The sequence below is a fragment of the Schistocerca gregaria genome, chromosome 8 (genome assembly GCF_023897955.1).
Source record: "Schistocerca gregaria isolate iqSchGreg1 chromosome 8, iqSchGreg1.2, whole genome shotgun sequence".
Classification (NCBI taxonomy): Eukaryota; Metazoa; Arthropoda; class Insecta; order Orthoptera; family Acrididae; genus Schistocerca; species Schistocerca gregaria.
In genome coordinates this window covers 376,654,750-376,659,781 of record NC_064927.1, presented here as the reverse complement: position 1 = coordinate 376,659,781, position 5,032 = coordinate 376,654,750, and the positions used below count along the sequence as shown (strand labels likewise).

The 5,032-nt window shown below is 43.9% G+C and overlaps 1 pseudogene; it reads right to left on the bottom strand.

The window, feature by feature from the left end:
- Positions 1-3,591: 3,591 nt before the first annotated feature.
- LOC126285639 (5S ribosomal RNA) lies at positions 3,592-3,709 on the bottom strand (annotated as a pseudogene).
- Between the last annotated feature and the right edge of the window lie 1,323 nt (positions 3,710-5,032).

Below are 5,032 nucleotides of genomic sequence, written 5' to 3'. Positions count from 1 at the left end.
TGACGTTTGAAATGGTCTTTCTGGGACGAATTAGTTATATTACAGTCAAATAAGTGTAACAACGTTTTAACAATTGATAATAACATTCGTAATTAATCATAGTTTGAAATGGTACCATGGTGTCATAGTTGCTGAAGGATTTGGTTTTTTCGTGGTGTATCAACGTGTGACTGTTCCTTGTTATTGAACTGTCTTTATGCTGCTGGGAGTTTAATTAATCTCAGTATATAAGGACCGATCCGAAAGTTTCTATTCGAAGGCCGTACAGTCCAGATTCGCTATGACAGCTAGGCAAAATCGCCATGAGCACTGAGGAAATCGTACTACCGACACACCAGGTTGAAGCTGCTAAAACGATGTGTCCTGCTGCGTGAAGAATTCCGTAACGGCCTACTGCACGTCCCGTCCGACAGGAATCGTCTACACTTCCAGGACTTTTTAAGGGATTGAATGCGTGATAATGGCGTGGGGAGAGATAAGGGCTACAGGGTGGGTGCCCGATAGTCTCTCAATTGAATTGAAATCATCTGTTCTGAATGAGAATGGCCTCAGAGATCGACCGGCATTTTGCTCGAATCGCGGCCAGCACGAAATCTGGCACAGCATTCTACAACGATGCTATTCGACGGACGTATTGCCATGCACACTTTAGTCGTTCTCGGTTGGATGTCGAGCGGTGTTTCTCCTTCGGCGGGCAAGAAAACAGCAGTAGCATTTTAGTCCTGTTTGAACACATTTGGTAATAAATTCGCCATACTTTACTATGCCGCATTTATCGCAAGCAAATCCCAGACAAGAATACCCAATTAATCCATAGCTTCAAGTCGGTGCTGATATACCCGCATATATGCTGCGGCAACGCCCTAAAACGGAAACTTTTTCCAATTCCCCTTGTACTAAGTGATAACGCTTAAGAAGTTTCCTACAAAACAGTGCTTGCGCCCCGTTAGAAACGTTTGTACGAGAATGGACTCAAAAGAAAGAAACTAATCCGGTTAAGTATGTACGCTTACCAAACGCGACCGCTTCGTGGTGGTTGCTTTCGGCGTAGAACATATTTGAGTCCACACAGAAAAGTATTAGTTGCTTCTGTGGTTCTGTGCCTACATCCATACTTCGATAGCAGCCCTATGGTATGGGGCGGTGAGTACTGTTATTACCCCCTTTGCTGTTGCAGTCACTAATGGTGCACGGGAATGACGGTTGCTGCTAAGTCTCCGTGCTAGCTCGAATCTCTGTAATTTTTCGTGTGTGTTGTTCTCTAGATATTCTCGAAGGAGGCAGCCATATATTTGTTGAATAATCTAGGAACATAGTTTTCGGAATTTCAACAGTGATTTACATCAGATGTTCTATGCCTCTTTTGCAGCGTCTACCACTGGAGTTGGAGGAGCTTCTCCTGAAGCTTTCGTTTTCACTAAATGAATCTGAGGCCAAAACTACTGCACTTCACTGGATCATCACCATTTCTTGCATTCGTCCTGTCTGATATGGGTCACAGACTGACAATCGTTAATCAAGTATTAATCGAACAAAGGCGTTGTAAGCTATCCCTTTCCTGTCTTGACTTCAGTCTTTGATCATTCTTCCGATGAATCTCAGTCTTCATCTGCATCGGCCTTTCCTGCGATTAGTTTTGTGTATGCCAATTCCGTTCTAAACCGCTCCGTAGGAATAGTTAAAGATATTTAAGCGATGTGAATGAATCAAGCAACTACTCTCGAATCGTGCAACAAAAACGAACGTCTCCGCCTGGTTGTACACAGTACGTTAGATTGTGAACTGCCAGTCCGTGCAACAGCCATAGATTCTCTGCAGACCCTCCCACTGTTCGCTACAGAGATAGCAAAACGACGGAGGGCTTGCTGAAGATTTGCTAGAAACTCTTTAACTGAATCGCAAAGCTGGTATGATAGTTCTTACCTTTGTATTTTGTGCACTGGATGACAGCACCGAATCGTATCTATCGCTTTTCAGAAGAACCGCGGTATCAACCTGTTCTCTGTATCTACTGGCTTCTGGGTATCGTGAACGATCCGAGGTTACCAGGCTTTCTCGCACGATATTGGTTTCTGAATCCATGTTCATTGCTAGAGAGAGGATTTTCACACTCCAGAAGGGTCATATTAGTACAGCGCGTTGCAAAATTGTCTCTGTATTAAGGAAGCTTCCACAGTCACTTGTTGCTGTAATGCTTGTTGACTTCTGGTTGGAGAGCTTCAGCTGACTATTTTTTACGATTTCTCTGTCGTTGTGCCGGTAGAAGTGGCTGATTCGTCCACCAGTAATGGAAGGTGCAGCTTTGACATTGCCGGCTACTAGTGCTGCCAAAACGTCAGGATCATCGTTAATCGAATGCTGCCGAAGATCCCAAAACAGAAGTCAACGAAGAGTTCGTCATAGGACCTGCAGTTGCGTTCGTTCGATCTGGGCGGTTCTTGAGAACGGGTTATTCCGGCACATATTTGTCACTAGGGTCACTTTGTTACTTCAACGATATACGGTAAACTGCTGGTGTAGTATAGCTAACTTCTTTCGCATTATGCAGAATTGTATGTGAATCTCATCAGATCCTATTAATAATACTTCTTTGAAGGATTTTTGTTGATTTTCTATCCCGATATCTGTCATTTTGACCTTTGTGTGACAACTGAATCCATCAACCTAACCACGACTTCCTTCTGTCACGAACAGTGTCGATGCCGTTGTAGGCACTCATTAGGCCGTCGCGCAATGGGCCAACTCGCTTCAAAATCTGCAGTGGGTAAAATAGAAAACTAGATATAAACCTCTACAATACTACATTCTCTTGAAATTCTTTTGGTCGCTGGTTTGGAATCCTATGTCGGGATTACAATATTCAAACTGTTGGATCCAATTTGTTGGATCAAAAGCAATAAAATTAGTGGATTCACATAAAACGTAGGTTATTAAGCAGTTCGAGGTCACTAATAACGAGTTAGAACTCTAAATTGTCGTACTGAAATATTTTTTCGATATTTTACATTTTTCAATCGAATCGGACTCAAATTCATCTCTTGTGTCGTTATAGCTTTTCAAGGGTCACTGTCGGGTTTTCTAGTGGGAGATGGTTCGGAAAGCAGATTTTCTTATCTCTGGTGGCGTCTGTTTATCTTAGCCAGTTGTCACGTACGGGAATCTCCAGATGAGTGGATCCGAAGATACCAGCATCGTTTTCCCATCGGAATACGTGAACGTAACATTATCTCTATAACGCCAGATATCAGTATTCAGAGCAGTCGACAAATCAGCAACGGGGTGGTTTCCATTATGGCACATCCGTGCATCAAAAGTGTGTGGACTATTGTCAGCATTGGGCAATATTGAAGATAATTGTGAATCCGATAAAGCTGGCTAAAACTAAACTAAACTCCTCCCGAACAAGCCATGAAGGCCCAAAGGTACCACTGGCCGTCGTGTCATCCTCAGCCCACACGCGTCACTGGATGCGGATATGGCGGGGTATGTGGTTAGCACACCGCTCTTCCGGCCGTATGTCAGTTTCCGAGGCCAGAGCAGCTACTTCTCAATGAAGTAGCTCCTCAGTTTGCCTCACAAGTGCTCGCCGCTTGCCAACAGCCCTTGGCAGACCCGATGGTCACCCATCCAAGTGCTATCCCAGCCCGACAGCGCTTAACTTCGGTGATCTGACGGGAACCGGTGTTACCACCGTGGCACGGCTGTTGGAAGGTAAAGCTGGTACCCCTCGACTATTCTTTTCAGACTGCTAGATATATACACTTTAGTTCTCCAGTTGGAACAGGTATTTCACGAGAGAACCAAAAGTGATAGTGATTTATAAAAGTACTTTTTTTGTTTACAATCATCCAGCACCAATCAAGTTACATTGTTATTTGTAACTTTCCATGCATGGTGCAAATAATAGCGACTATAATTTGGTCATGAGCAGTGACGTTCTGTGGCGTCACGGACATTTGTATCAATGACCAACGTGTACGGGACACTGATAAGTAATTCGCAGAGCGGCTCCTCAGATCATGGACCTCAGATTAATGACAAAAAAATGGTTGAAATGGCTCTGAGCACTATGGGACTTAACATCTTAGGTCATCAGTCCCCTAGAACTTAGAACTGCTTAAACCTAACTAACCTAAGGACATCACGCAACACCCAGCCATCACGAGGCAGAGAAAATCCCTGACCACGCCGGGAATCGAACCCGGGAACCCGGGCGTGGGAAGCGAGAACGCTTCCGCACGACCGATTAATGACAGCCTTAGATGCTGTACTCTCGGAAACATTGAAACTTGCATCTAACTATCCGCAGTTTCTGAAAGAATACTGATTGAGACTATTCCCTGGCCAAGGACAGTCTTCCGTACATAGATAGAGCTAGCCTGCCGGTAGCTGTAGCTCTGGTCATCCTGATGCTTGCTTGGATTGCATTAAGCCTACCTATTGTCCACACAAGCCTTCCTTCAGAATCAGTCTATTCGCGCAAACTGTAGAAAGTTCCTATAGTATTTTCTAAAATTAGTCTTCACATATAGAAAAACCCAACGAGGGACTTTAAATAATATCGCGTAGTTTTGTGTCTGTAAGTAAAGGCTCACCTCAGAACTAGACTGGGGACTTTTATACGGTTTCCATCAATGGACAGATTCATTGGTGAGGAAAATTTGTGTGTATAATTTACAAATGTATCTTGCAAACGGGCAGAACTATATTGAATTAAAGTTCCCCAGAGAACTTTAATGCAAGAACGCATTTCAATTTGCAGTGGAGTGTGCAATGGTACGAAGCTCCTTCGAAGATAATAAATGTGTGCTGGACTGTGACTCAAACGCGGAATCTGTACATTTCTTCGGCAGGTGCTCTACCAACTGAGTTACACAAGTACGACTTAGTGGCTATCCTCACACCTTTACTCCCGCCAGTACATCTCCTACCATCCAAACGTAACAGAAGTCCTCCCTTCAAAACATTTAGGTCCAGTACTCCTGAAAGAAAGCATATTGACGAGACATGGTTTAGCCACAGCCTCCAGGAT